This window comes from Mercenaria mercenaria, chromosome 2, assembly GCF_021730395.1.
Source record: "Mercenaria mercenaria strain notata chromosome 2, MADL_Memer_1, whole genome shotgun sequence".
Lineage (NCBI taxonomy): Eukaryota > Metazoa > Mollusca > Bivalvia > Venerida > Veneridae > Mercenaria > Mercenaria mercenaria.
The window spans coordinates 44230224-44245939 of NC_069362.1; the positions used below are offsets into that span (position 1 = coordinate 44230224).

The following is a 15716-nucleotide window of genomic DNA, read 5'->3' on the forward strand; positions in this document are numbered from 1 at the left end:
ATTTTACCCGCCGACCGTCCGTAATTGCTGCTGCCAAAAATAAAAGTTTAACTGTATGGTAGAGGTTTTTAATCTAGATCAGTAGACGCATGAAAAATGGCAGCCTGCATGAATGTATTGCAGTTAGGAATTGATTTGGTTTTGCATTTATTTGAAACAATGGTCAGTCCCATCTTGTTGTATGGAAATGAAGTGTGGGGCTGTGAAGACCTTAGTGTTATATGCACTTTTCAGATGAAATTTCTAAAATTATTACTAAATGTTAAGAAATCTACGCCTAATAATATGGTACTTGGTGAGCTTGGTGTTTTACCATTAGATTCAGTTGTTAAGAGTAGGGTTTTGAATTACTGGAGTAGAATTGTGAACAGTAGAACAGAAAAAATCAATGTTATTATGTATAGGTTATTATACAGACTAGATTTTGAAAATGTATATTCATGTCCTTAGATAAAGTTTGTGAAAACGTCATTAGAACAATTAGGTTTTGCAGATTTTTGGATTAATCAGTCGGCTCCTAGCCCAAAATATTTTAGTACTATTATTAAGCAAAGAATCAAAGATCAGTTTATGCAGAAATGGAATGAGCAGTTGCAGTCATCTGGCAAATGTATTAACTACAGAATATTTAAAACAGATTTCACTTTTGAGAATTATTTTAATTTACTTCCAAGAGACTTGGCTTTATCATTTTGTCATTTTAGATGTCGTAACAATAAATTACCAGTAGAAAAAGGTGTAAGATATAATATTGATCTTAGTCAGAGAACTTGTCATTTGTGTAATAATAACTCTATAGGGGATGAATTCCATTATATTTTTGAGAATACGCAATATTGTATCTTTTCAAAAATTGTTTCAAAGCTCGGATAGGACTGTATTATTAAAACTTGCAATATTTCTTAAAAATGTTATGCAAAAGGTAAGGTAATATTACCACCTTCCATTAAATGTAACTTTACATTCAATTATTTTTACACATGTCTAGTCACGCTTAGATAGAATTATCATTTTGAATATGTTTGAACTGTCTTGGAACTGTTTTGTGGAAATTGTTATGGTATTATGCCATGCAGATGCCCTTATGGGCCTTGTATTAAAATAAACTAAACTGAAACTAAATAATTGTGTGAAATTAAATTGGAAAAATATACAAGATTACAGACAATAATCTTTGGAATGAGTTGGGAGAGATAACAAGTGTTGTAAACAAATTGGATCTGAGTAGAAATTACCGCACCTAAAGCTCAACATTAGGAGTAATCACCTACGAAAAAAGACCTTCAGTGCTTCACTATCAAAGCTGTCCAGATGTTGAAAAATCTGGCGTATCACATGTACAAGATTTGTTGTCTGTATATTATAATTGGACAACGATCGAATTCATGTGGGACTGTCAGAAAAATACCTCAATTGATAAAAAGGAAAGAAACCAAAGAAATGGCAAAATGGAAGAGCAAAAGTGAGTATCAACTTGCTAAACATATATTTTTTTACTTTGAAGTCTTGAGGGTTAGAGAAGAAAAACTAACTAATACCACAATTTTCAGTAGTTCTGTTAAAAAAAAAAAGTGCAATTTCAATGTAAAATGACATGTCCCTGCAAATGCTTGACAATTATGATAAATGTTATAAAAGATTCAAACTAGTCAAAATAATTGGACCGTCAGATAAACGGTTGTTTAATATTTGTGACGGGCAATCTAATCCAGTGGAGATATTGGCCATATATAAAAGATTATCTCAATATTTCCTACCATCAAATTCTAGCCAGGTACTAGAACTCAAAAGATAATTATGAAACATGAAACTCCGAGCAATATATTGTCATGTTCACTTAATAAAGTATACCAACAAAATCTGTAAGAAGACCCTTTGAAAGTATGTTTGGGACAAACATTCAGACACTGTATGCCACATGTGCCTTTGACACTGAGGAATACATAATGACATATCCAGTAATAAATGTTTTTTCGGACTCCTAACTTATTAATTCCAAGTCCCATCTCGGTGAAGAGTCTTATAAATCTCCGATAATGTTGTCAGAACATCGGCCGATAAGGTTGTTATTTTGTACACATTTTACTTTTTAGCTGAACCAAAATTCAGATTGTTTTGGCTTGTCGTACATTATAGGTGGCACTGACAGTCGGCAAAATATAAAACAATATTCAAGCCACTGAAACTTAACCAAAGAAATTTAATTTTAAAGCCAGTGTGCATAATATCAAAGAGCTATAAAAATAAATAGATTGGCAACTTAAAAGGCATATAGAGCAAATCTCGCCAACCTCCCGTGACAAAAAAACGAGATCTCGTTTACCGGAAGTGGCGCTTTCTCCACGCGCCATTTTGTATGCGAAAGCAATTATTCATCGGTAAAATAATTACCACCGTATGACCAAGCTTCTTCCGATGGCAAAAAAATGTGTACTTCGTGTCTTAAGACCATTTCAAATTAAACTAATTTTGTTTTAGAAACAAATGGTAACTCCATGCTCACTGATGTTTGTTTTTAGTAAGATAACACCGAATCACGCTCTGACACGAGCTCACGCGAGATTACAGCCAGTTGCCATTCTGTGTATTTTATACTTCTTTGATAATATTTATCAATTCGTAATTTTTCATTTCTAGTATGACAATGCCTGTCTTTTAAGATTTTAAGACTCCATCTCTAGCCAATCAATATGCATATATGCAGGATGCAGACCTAAAGTATAGTCATTGCATATCCCTATTTTAAAGCAGTTTTTATTCATGTTTAAATAATAAACATTATGCAGTGGTCTTATGATATGATAATGTCAGCTGTGGTATATGTATATTTAATAATGAAAAATGTTTCCACAAGTCTATTTTTACTTCAAAATAGATACATACAAAAACACAAATAGTGCATATCCTTGGTGACTTTGAAAATGGCATTATTCATACAAGCTACACATAAAGAAAACAACAGTATACTGAGATGATGAGATATAAACCAGTTCAGAATAGGTCATTTGTGAGTGTGTATGCCATTTAAGCTTGCAAGCTTTTGTTTTCTATAGTTTACAAAAAATAAAAAAATTGTATCCTTTTGCATGTTTTATTTTTATTAGCTCGACTATTCGAAGAATAAGTAGAGCTATCCTACTCATCACGGCGTCGGCGTCGGTGTCGGCGTTGGCGTCGGCGTCACACCCTGGTTAAGTTTTTCATACCAGTCCACATTTTGACAAAGTCTTTTGAGATAAAGCTTTGAAACTTTCAACACTTGTTTACCATCACCATGTCCAGTTATAGGCAAGAGTACATAACTCTGTCAAGCATTTTGACTGAATTATGGCCCCTTTTGACTTAGAAATCTTGGTTAAGTTTTTCGTACCAGTTCATATTTTGACAGAGTCTTTTGAGATAAAGCTTTGAAACTTTCAACACTTGTTTACCATCACCATGTCCAGTTATAGGCAAGAGTACATAACTCTGTCAAGCATTTTGACTGAATTATGGCCCATTTTGACTTAGAAATCTTGGTTAAGTTTTTCGTACCAGTTCATATTTTGACAAAGTCTTTTGAGATAAAGCTTTGAAACTTTCAACCAACACTTGTTAACCATCACCATGTCCAGTTGTAGGCAAGAGTAGATAACTCCATCAAGCATTTTGGTTGAATTATGGCCGCTTTTTGACTTAGAAATCTTGGTTAAGTTTTTCGTACCAGTCCACATTTTGACAAAGTCTTTTGAGATAAAGCTTTGAAACTTTCAACACTTGTTTACCATCACAATATCCAGTTGTAGGCAAGAGTACATAACTACATCAAACATTTTGACAGAATTATGGCCCCTTTTGACTTAGAAATCTTGGTTAAGTTTTTCGTACCAGTTTATATTTTGTGTAAAGTGTTTGACATATGGCTTTGAAACTTTTATATCTTGTTCAGTATAATAGTCTCTATCAATAGGCAAGAGTACGTAACTCTCACGTCTTTTTTGGCTGAATTATGGCCCTTTTTGAACTTGGAAACTGGTTCTGTTTTGTAAATGTCCATGTTTTGTCAAGACTATTTGACATATGGCTTTTAAACTTTAAACACCTGTTTATCATTATGATTTCCATCTCTAGGCAAGAGTACATAACTCTGACAACTATTTTGACTGAATTATGGCCCTTTTTGGACTTTCTAATTTGTTCAGTTTTTCTTACAAGTCAGCGTTTTGTCAAAACTATCTGAACTGTGGCTTTGAAACTTTTAACACTAGTTTATCAACATGATTTCCATCTGTAGGCAAGAGTACATAACTCTGTCAACTATTTTGACTGAATTATGGCCCTTTTTGGACTTGGAAATTAGTTAAATTTTTCATATAAGTCCATGTTTTGCCTAACATATAACTTAACATATTTGCCATCATGGTCACACATTGCCATTTAGTGCAAGACTAATCGAAATCCACAAATACAGGAACATTTTTTGTTTAATCCAATTTTTTGTTTAGTCTGAAAATCTATGGAGATATTTTGACCCCATTCTTCAATCAATTCTTCGAATAGTCGAGTGCGCTGTCATCCGACAGCTCTTGTTTATTTGGTCGACTGCTCAAAATTGGGACTTTTATTTTTATTTTTATTTGTCCCCCCCCCCGACCCTAATTTTTTGAAAAATCTCCCGTAAACCAGAAAATAAAAAAATGTTGCCCTAACTCTACGAATAGAAACTGGAAACGTAAACAATTTGCGCAGACATTTAGACAAATTCTTTAATAGAACGTTGGTCGCCGATAGTCGGGTTATAACAAAAATCAAAAGCACAGAGAGATTGCGAGTACGATTCAAAGCATTGGTCAGATTATTTAAGAGCTTCAGTTTGCTTCGCAGGGGCAATGTTTCAGCATGGCATTTTTGTATTACTGAATCCAGCCTCGTGGGTGCGACTTCAGCCTTGTATACAGGCAAGTGTTGATAGCTTTTTTTGTCACAGTTACAGTAATACACAGTATTATGTTTGCTTTTGTTTCTACCAGTAGATCATAAAAACAGTTGCCCGAAATAATGAATTATTAAGTGCATGTTGAAAAACCGGACAAGTGAATTTTGACTGCAGGCAAGTGGATTTTTATGTCTCACTTATGAAAAATATTGGGATTTCCACACCCCTGACTTGTTAACACTCTAGAGACCACATTTATGACAATATCTCTATGAAACTTGGTCAGAATGTTAATCTTGATGATATTTAGGCCAAATTCCAATCTGGGTCATGTGGGGTCAAAAACTAGGTCACCAGGTCAAAAAATCAAAGGAAAAGCTTGTTAACATTCTAGAGGTCACATTTATGACTATATTTTCATGAAACTTGATCAGAATGTTAATCTTGATGATCTTTAGGACAGATTTGAATTTGGGTCATTTGCGATCAAAAACTAGGTCACCAGGTCAAATCAAAGGAAAAGTTAGTTAACATTCTAGAGGCCACATTTATAACTGTATTTTTATGAAACTTGGTCAGAATGTTAAGGTAGTTCTGCATGTTTGATAAACCGGAAGTGATGGCGTAACGTCATTTATCCGGAAAACGTAGAGTAAAGCCTGGTTCCGGCGTACGGAAATAAAAATCATTTTATGAATTAATGCCAACCAGTGAGTAAATTTATTACTATGACATTGTTACTACATTTCTAAAGTTAAAACATGGTATTAAAACATCTGACAAATGAAATTATTCAAAACAATGTCTTAAAATAAGCGAAAAATGTGCGGTTTACTTTAATCGTGGTCAAATATCTCAACAATAAGCACACGGACCTATACATTTTATTTCACCACCTTATATGCCATATGTTTATTTACAACTGTGAGAAGTTTCATTAAAATCTACATTGCAGAACAATTTCTATTCCCGAAAATGTTATGAAAGTTATGATTTTCCCATAGACTCCTATTATAAAAAAATACGTGAGGTCCAAATTTTTCAAATCAGTCTAGCAAAAAATCAAGCACACGACCGTTTCCTTTTTATTTGCTGAATTGTCTTAGTATAGTCTGAAGTTTTGAAAAATCAGAGTTTAATCAAATTCTACATTGTAGAAAAAGTTTCGATTCAAACGTGCAGAACTACCTTAATCTTGATGATATTTAGGCCAAATTCCAATCTGGGTCATGTGGGGTCAAAAACTAGGTCACCAGGTCAAAAAATCAAAGGAAAAGCTTGTTAACATTCTAGAGGTCACAATTATGACTGTATTTTCATGAAACTTGATCAGAATGTTAATCTTGATGATCTTTAGGACAGGTTCGAATTTGGGTCATTTGCGATCAAAAACTAGGTCACCAGGTCAAATCAAAGGAAAAGTTAGTTAACATTCTAGAGGCCACATTTTTAACTGTATTTTTATGAAACTTGGTCAGAATGTTAATCTTGATGATCTTTAGGACAAGTTCAAATCTGGGTCAGGTGGGGTCAAATTCTATATCTCCAGGTCAAATCAGAGGAAAAGCTAGTTAACACTAAAGGGGCCACATTTATGATAATATCTCTATGAAACTTGGTCAGAATGTTAACCTTGATGATCTTTGAGTCAAGTTCGAATCTGAGTCATGTGGGATCAAAAACTAGATATTTAAACCAGGTCAAAGGAAAAGCTAGTTAACACTCTAGAGGCCACATTGATGTCCGTATCTTAATGAAACTTGGTCAGAATGTTAATCTTGATTATTTTTGGGTCAAGTTCAAATCTGGGTCATGTGGGCTCAAAAACTAGGCCACAAGGTCAAATCAAAGGAAAAGCTTGTTAACCCTAGGGGCCACATTTATGAAGATATCTCAATGAAACTTAGTCAGAATGTTAATCTTGATGGTCTTTAGGCCAAGTTTGAATCTGGGTCATGCGGGGTCAAAAACAAGGTCACCAGGTCAAATCAATTGAAAAGCTAGTTAACACTCTAGAGGCCACATTTATGGCCATATCTTAATGAAACTTAGTCAGAATGTTATTATTGATGATCTTTAGATCAAGTTCAAATCTGGGTCATGTGGGGTCAAAAACAAGGTCAATAGGTAAAATCAAAGGAAAAGCTAGTTAATTAACACTCTAGAGGCCACATTTATGACCATATCTGAATGAAACTTGGCCAGAATGTTAATCTTGATCTTTAGGTCAAGGTCCAATCTGGGTCATATGTGGACAAAATCTAGGTCACCAGTTCAAATAAAAAGGAAAGCTTGCAATTAGGTGAGTGATACAAGGCCTTCATGACCCTCTTGTTTTGAGCATGTTACCGGAAACAAAGAATTTTTTAAGGCCTCATGGAGTCCATTCAATATCTTTGTAATAGAGTTCCGCATAAGCCGGTGCTAGTGGGCGTGAGAGGTGTTGCACTTTCCATTACCTCTCATGAACAGACTCAATCAAACCAAGTCTGCATTCTATGCTTCCAAAATATCTTCTTATAGGTTTTATATGGTGGCCTATTTCTGCATACGATAACCAGATAAGTTTCGCGAAAATGTATCGAGTTTTCAAGAAAAACATAAAAAATTTCGCGAAAGCATATAAGCTTTCCGCGAAAACATAAAAGCTTTTCTCGAAAGGAACTACAAATATTAAGTGGATAAATTTGTGTTAGTGCCCACTTCTGCATAAAAAAACCAGATAAGTTTCGCGAAAATGGACCAAATTTTCATGAAAAACGGTGAGGTTTTCGTGAAAATAAAATATTATTTTCGCGAAAACATTTTATTTTCACGAAAACTTTACCTTTTTTCATGAAAGTTTAGTCCATTTTCGCGAAACTTATCTGGTTTCCCTATGCAGTAGTGGGCACTAACGCAATCTTTTTTCATTTAATATTTGCAGTTCTTTTCGTGAAAAGCTTTTATGTTTTCGTGAAAAAATTTCTGTTTTTCGTGAAATCTCGATACATTTTCGCGAAACTTATCTGGTCATCGTATGCAGAAATATGCCACCATAGTTTTATTAAAGTTAATTGTTGTACATACTATACAGTTTTCAATGTTTATGCCAGTACTGTGTTCTAAGTTCTGAGTATTCAAAGGACTTCGGACACTTTCTATATGAATTTGCCTACTCAGAGAGTGAAAAATAAACCACTAAGAAATAAGTATTTATTTATATATGCCATCAAAATACATATTTGAGATTATTTCTTAAAGTCAAATTTTCAATATTTGTTTCATAAAACGGTGATTTTTGTTTTAAATAGAATTACGTACCCTGTTACATAGATATAAAAAGTGTTTTGCTTTATACAACATTGTTCCCACCCGTGCATCAAAACCATATTTGGCCAGCATATGTAGATATTAATTATATACATTTTCTGTGACTATTATGTTGATGCAAGGGGTGGAACTGTACTTTTAAACAAAAACTATAACTACAGGGTGCTCCCAAATTTAAAGTAACCAATACTTTTTATATCCATTTTTAATAAATTGATAGGCACATATTTTTACATCTGTTTGTAACTCAGATACTATACAAATGTTCGAAAGGGTACACATAGGCATGTTATACATTTATAGTAGTGAGAGAAGCAAATACTGTGAATTCATTATTATTCGTCGGGTTAAATTTTCATTGGTTTATCCTGGTTGTTTTTTGCAGTAGATTGGCAAATATGTTATTTAACATACTTGCAACACACCAGGAAATCTTCTGCATGCCCCCCTCGCGACGCGCACGCCACTAGCGATGAGGATGTAATTTGTTTTCCATTTTGTTTTTATTACTTTTAGCTCACCTGTCACATAGTGACAAGGTGAGCTTTTGTGATCACCCTTCGTTCGTCGTCAGTCCGTCCGTCCGTCTCATGCGTGCATGCGTCCGTGCATCAACAATTTCTTGTCTGCACGATAGTGGTTTCATTTATGATTTTATTTTAACCAAACTTGCACACAACTTGTATCACCATAAGATCTCGGTTCCTTTCTTGAACTGGCCAGATCCCATCACACGTTCCAGAGTTATGGCCCCTGAAAGGGCCAAAGTTAGCTATTTTGACCTTGTCTGCACAATAGCAGCTTTATTTATAATTTGATTTTTACTAAACTGGCACACAACTTGTATCACCATAAGATCTTGGTTCCTTTCTTGAACTGGCCAGATTCCATTATGGGTTCCAGAGTTATGGCCCCTGAAAGGGCCAGAATTAGCTATTTTGACCTTGTCTGCACAATAGCAGCTTTATTTATGATTTTATTTTAACCAAACTTGCACACCACTTGTATCACCATATGATCTTGGTTCCTTTCTTGAACTGGCCAGATTTCATTATGGGTTCCAGAGTGATGGCCCCTGAAAGGGCCTAAATTAGCTATTTTGACCTTGTCTGCACAATAGCAGCTTCATTTATGATTTGAATTTAATCAAACTTGCACAAAACTTGTGTCACCATAAGATCTCTGTTCCTTTCTTGAACCGGCCAGATCCCATAATGGATTCCAGAGTTATGGCCCCTGAAAGGGCCAAAATTAGCTATTTTGACCTTGACTGCATAATAGCAGCTTCATTTATGATTTGATTTTAACCAAACTTGCACAAAACTTGTATCAACACAAGATCTTGGTTCCTTTCTTGAACTGGCCAGATTCCTTCATGGGTTCCAGAGTTATGGCCCCTTAAAGGTCCAAAATTGGCTATTTTGGCTTTTGCAGCCATATAGAGACTTCATGTATGGTTTTATTTGATACAAACTTCCAAAATATATTCAACAACAATAAATCTTGGATTCCATGACAAATCAGATCCATTTATAGGTTCCAGAGTTATTTTATATCTGATAACCTCCCCTGATTGTAATCAAAATGGATTTATATCAGTAAGTACTTATAGGACTTATTTGAAATTTCATTATTGTCATTAGTTGGACTGAGCCAATGAGAGTAGATAACTATGGACTGATTTTATGTCAAATTACCTCCCTTTATTTCAAATTGAAATGGGTATATCTCCGTAACTTATAGGACTATTTGAAATTTCATTATTGTCATTAGTTGGACTAAGCCAATCAGGGTAGTTAACTATGGACTGATTTTATGTCAAATTACCTCCCTTTATTTCAAATTAAAATGGGTATATCTCAATAACTAATGAAGATACTGATCTGAAATTTCATTTATGTCAACAGATTTATTTGGCAGATCCTTCTTTTGTTCACTTACAATAATTTTTTTTTTTTAATTACTTCCCTTTTACGTTACTAGAAATAGCTTATTTTTAGTAACTTTTTTATTATTGGCCGTAGGGAAAAACCGAGACCACTTTTCTGCGGTACAACATGGATGGTACCTCCAATTTTTAGGTGTATTTTGACATATCTGTACCTTGTAAGAATTTTTTTTTTCTTTTTGGTTAAATTTCTTCCCTTTGTTGTTCCTGTCCTTTGGACGTAGATATTTTTTCTGAGGACCTTCTTGTCCTCAAGTGCAATGATAACAGGTGAGAGATATAGGGCCACCATGGCCCTCTTGTTTATTTATATGATTTTAATCTTAAAATGTTATTTTTTTCCTTAAATAAACATATTTTGTCACTTTATTCGACTCAAATTCATATATTTCAAACTTCCGTAAAGTGATGACATTATATTTTTACAGAAATTAAACATTTAATTTTTTCAAGAAAATATACCCTGGCCTAGATAAAATAAGAAAAACATCTTGATAGGAACAGATAAAAACCAGTTTCTGCTGTAATAAGTTAACTACCACATTGGTTTATCATTGACTCGAAACAATTTGGGTATTGTTTAGATACTTAATGAGAATTGTGCCTTCAAAATGTAGGCTAGAAGCATATGATAGTGTCCGAAGTCCTTAGACATTTGCGAATTAATCTGATTCTGAAACTGACTTCAGGTATATTCTAGGGACTTTCTCAAAACATTAAATTAGTTTTGCGACAAGTTTTCACAGACTTGTTGTATGTCAACTAAGTTGAAATTGTTTCAGATGATACATCTTGGCCACTTATATAAATACCAGGACTGTCAGAATTGACCAATTATATGGTTTCATTTGTCCATGAAGTCTGGCAGGATGACAGGGTTTTATAATAGTCCCCTACTGGTTGAAAACCAGTTTTGGGGACTATAGGAATGCGCTTTTCCATCCATCCGTCATTCCGTCTGTCCACAATTTCATGTCTGGTCCATAACTCTGTCATCCATGAAGAGATTTTAATATATATTTTTTTTAATTGCAGAATTCTTCGCATATTCTGTTGAAGTATAGACTGGCTCCCGTCCCTATTGTTTGTTCTTATTTACATATATATGTTTATTCATTAAGAGGGAAGTATCTCCAGCAGGTTGTTTCTACATTGACTTTTTTTATTGCCCCTGGCTTCGAACATGTATGGTTCAGCCATCAGATAAAATGTGCTATTTTAGAGGCTAAAGATTTTCTTATTTTGCTTGCAGTATTTATATAAGAAAAATAACCATGCAGCCGGGGAGCCAGGCTAGTTGAAGTACTACAGATCCAGTACTATGGTGAATATGGTGAAGTAAAATATGTACTGTGTTGAAGAACATTAAAATTATATGGGAAAGTTGCAAAAATAATAAAACATGAGATGATTTTCAAGGTGAATGAACCAGAATTATCTGGTAACGTGCATTTTTAGCTCACCTGTCACAAAGTGACAAGGTGAGCTTTTGTGATCGCGCGGTGTCCGTCGTCCGTCGTCTGTCCGTCCGTCCGTGCGTGCGTCCGTAAACTTTTGCTTGTGACCACTCTAGAGGTCACATTTTTCATGGGATCTTTATGAAAGTTGGTCAGAAAGTTCATCTTGATGATATCTAGGTCAAGTTCAAAACTGGGTCACGTGCCTTCAAAAACTAGGTCAGTAGGTCTAAAAATAGAAAAACCTTGTGACCTCTCTAGAGGCCATATATTTCACAAGATCTTCATGAAACTTGGTCAGAATGTTCACCTTGATGATATCTAGGTCAAGTTCGAAACTGGGTCACGTGCCTTCAAAAACTAGGTCAGTAGGTCTAAAAATAGAAAAACCTTGTGACCTCTCTAGAGGCTATATATTTCACAAGATCTTTGTGAAAATTGGTCAGAACGTTCACCTTGATAATATCTAGGTCAAGTTCGAAACTGGGTCACGTGCCTTCAAAAACTAGGTCAGTAGTTCAAATAATAGAAAAACCTTGTGACCTCTCTAGAGGCCATATTTTTCATGGGATCTGTATGAAAGTTGGTCTGAATGTTCATCTTGAAAATATCTAGGTCAATTTTGAAACTGGGTCATGTGCGGTCAAAAACTAGGTCAGTAGGTCTAAAAATAGAAAAACCTTGTGACCTCTCTAGAGGCCATATATTTCATGAGATCTTCATGAAAATTGGTCAGAATGTTCACCTTGATGATATCTAGGTCAAGTTCGAAAGTGGGTCACGTGTGGTCAAAAACTAGGTCAGCAGGTCAAATAATAGAAAAACCTTGTGACCTCTCTAGAGGCCATATTTTTCATGGGATCTGTATGAAAATTGGTCTGAATGTTCATCTTGATGATATCTAGGTCAGGTTTGAAACTGGGTCACGTGCCTTCAAAAACTAGGTCAGTAGGTCAGATAATAGAAAAACCTTGTGACCTCTCTAAAGGCCATACTTTTCATGGGATCTGTATGAAAATTGGTCTGAATGTTCATCTTGATGATATCTAGGTCAAGTTCGAAACAGGGTCATGTGTGGTCAAAAACTAGGTCATTAGGTCTAAAAATAGAAAAACCTTGTGACCTCTCTAGAGACCATACTTGTGAATGGATCTCCATAATAATTGGTCAGAATGTTCACCTTGATGATATCTAGGTCAAGTTTGAAACTGGGTCACCCGCCATAAAAAACTAGGTCAGTAGGTCAAATAATAAAAAAACCTTGTGACCTCTCTAGAGGCCATACTTTTCATGAGATCTGTATGAAAGTTGGTCTGAATGTTCATCTTGATGATATCTAGGTCAAGTTTGAAACTGGGTCAACTGCGGTCAAAAACTAGGTCAGTAGGTCTAAAATTATTAAAATCTTTCGACCTCTGTAGAGACCATATTTTTCAATGGATCTTCATGAAAATTGGTCAGAATTTTTATCTTGAGAATATCTAGGTCAAGTTCAAAACTGGGTCACATGAGCTCAAAAACTAGGTCACTATGTCAAATAATAGAAAAAACGACATCATACCCAAAACTGGGTCATGTGGGAAGAGGTGAGCGATTCAGGACCATCATGGTCCTCTTGTTTGTAATCTTAGCTAGTTTTACCTCTTATGACAACTTTTATGAGAAGTGCCTGAGTTGGAATATACAGTGATGATGAAAAAGTGTTGCACATGTGCGTAGTAGTTGTGGGGTAGAGGGGGCAGGTGCTCCACACCCCTAGTGTCTGTGAATTAAACAGCTTTATACATTGTGAATACCATGCAATATGTTAATAAAATGTTTTGAGATTATCCCTAATAATACAGAAATGATATCGGATTAAGATCTCAGCATAATTCGCAAATGTCTATTAAGACATATTTTTAGCTATGTACATCCAACAAATACCTTAATGTATGAAATTCCTTTGCAAATTCACTTGTAAAATTAGAGGGTCCAATATCTTAAAAGATATTCTTAAATGCAAATTTGTCCTTCCCAACTACCAAGGATACATCTCCTAGGTGAATATTTTTAACTTGAAATAGTAAATTATAATAACAGGTATATAAACTCACCTGTGTTACTGTGTATAAATTTCCACACACTGCCAAAATTTTAAAGCGACTGAACAGTTAGATTTAACAAGTTTAGGGGTATATTATACTTCCTTTCATGAAATATAATTATATGCTTGACTGCCTTGTGTTTGTACCGGTTTGTTATTGACATATGAATATACTAATAAACTTTGATAATGTGGCAGTTGACCTCAATACAATCGCCACTGTTTATTTTCCAGTACAGGTAAATCCGATATTTGCTTTACTGTAATAGATCTATGATGGATTATCTTGGAACACCCCTGGACTTATTGGACTCAACTGCCACATTATCAGAGTTTATTAGTACTTAGGCAAAATAGAAAATTGTATGGTTTAGGTAATGGTCATATCACCCCCCCCCCCCCCCCCCCCCCCCCCCCAACCACCACCACCACCCCACACACACACACACACTCCCCCAACAAAAAAAGGACTTTGTAATGACGTAAGCAGAGATTTTTACTGTTCCTAAGGAATTTGGCTCCAAAGTACAAAAACATCTTTGTGAAGTTTACTTAATGTTAGGAAATAGTGACTGTATTATTGTACCTGGCTTAGGATTAAAGGCTCTTTGAAAGGGCTTGGTACACTTTCCTATACAAATTGGCCTAAAATAATGGGAAAAAATAAAATTCAGTATTTTGATAAACAAGTATGGCTGGTCATCTACAGTCGTGGTGAAAAGAATGTTACAAACATTATCAGTTGTGACGTCACTGATGACGTCATTTGTGCAGGAAAAGCTATATAACGCAAGAAAAACAGTGATATTTGGTATACAATTAAGAAACAAACGATATCCACAAAGGATAAACTTTTAATTTTTTACATGGTCATGTTGATCAATGAATATGTTTTAATATGTAACAAATTTTGTAAAGTTTACTGTTTGTGGATGACGAGTATTGTGCGAAGATTTGACCTCATATAAGCGTTCTCTGAACTTTTTAACAAGCTATATCTTTTCTTCAGGCCTTTAAAATCTTATTTATCTTAAAGAAATTTCCACTTGCTCTTTAAGAAAAATTATCTAAATAGTAAAATTATTTCAAATTCTTGACAATGCATTTATCGAATAATACTAAACAGTTGTTTTTATCAAACACCGATTCATTTAAAGGACTAGTGTCGGGAGTCATATTTATTTCCGAGGAGTAAAATTAATCTCAACAAGGAAAACATAATTTAAATACGTTTTTAGATCTAGTGCACTACACTTTATTGTGTCGCTTGATCTGAATACATGTATTTGTGATGTCCCATATAGGTAGACAGTAGTGTATACTAAGAATCTTTCACTGGTCGAAGGTGCCGATGGAATATCTGGCTTGAGGTTAACTGTTTAGGAGATAACGAGTCTTGGCCGAGTTACTGCGGAACAGTTACCCGAGAGCCAGATATTTTCATCTGCATCTTCAGCTAATAATAGATTCGTTCTCTTGCATACCGTATTCTTCAATCAACAGAAAAAATAAGATAAATTTTTATTAAACAAATATTTTCCTTTTAAGCACTTTATTATTATGGTAGTGTATGAATTTACGCATTCATTCATAAACTACAGCAGTCATGAGTAATCTTACACCCTAGGGTGTAAGACATATTATTCCATAACTGGCAAAAACATGGGAAAATCTTGTCTGGCAGGCAAGAAAATAACTTCAACAACGTACCAAATTAATTTCATAAAACGGATATTTTCAAGGTATTGAAACACGTATCTTTTAGAATAATATACCGTTAAGAGCTAACTTGTAGTTTTAATATATTAAACATGTTAAAGAATCAACAACTTAAAATTATTTTGAATCCATATTTTGCATCAATCTTTCCTTGATTCTGCTTATTCTTTCCATATAAATGCACACATGTATTTGCACTACAGCTCGTTCCACCCTCATCATCAAAAAAGAAGTATTATAATACCATATAGCCAGGCGGTACGACTCAGAAGAATTTGC

The 15716-nt window shown here is 34.6% G+C and overlaps 2 protein-coding genes across 2 annotated transcripts in view; one reads left to right on the forward strand and one right to left on the reverse strand.

Annotated features, from left to right (window-relative positions):
- LOC123563843 (uncharacterized) overlaps positions 1-13935 on the reverse strand; it is a 31640-nt gene extending 17705 nt beyond the window's left edge. The window contains exon 1 of the mRNA XM_045356913.2: positions 13729-13935. The gene's annotated coding sequence lies outside the window, so the exon portion shown is untranslated. The remainder of the gene's footprint in view (positions 1-13728) is intronic.
- LOC123563842 (AP-5 complex subunit zeta-1-like) overlaps positions 1-15716 on the forward strand; it is a 74778-nt gene that overhangs the window by 43007 nt on the left and 16055 nt on the right. The gene's annotated exons all lie outside the window — the stretch shown is intronic.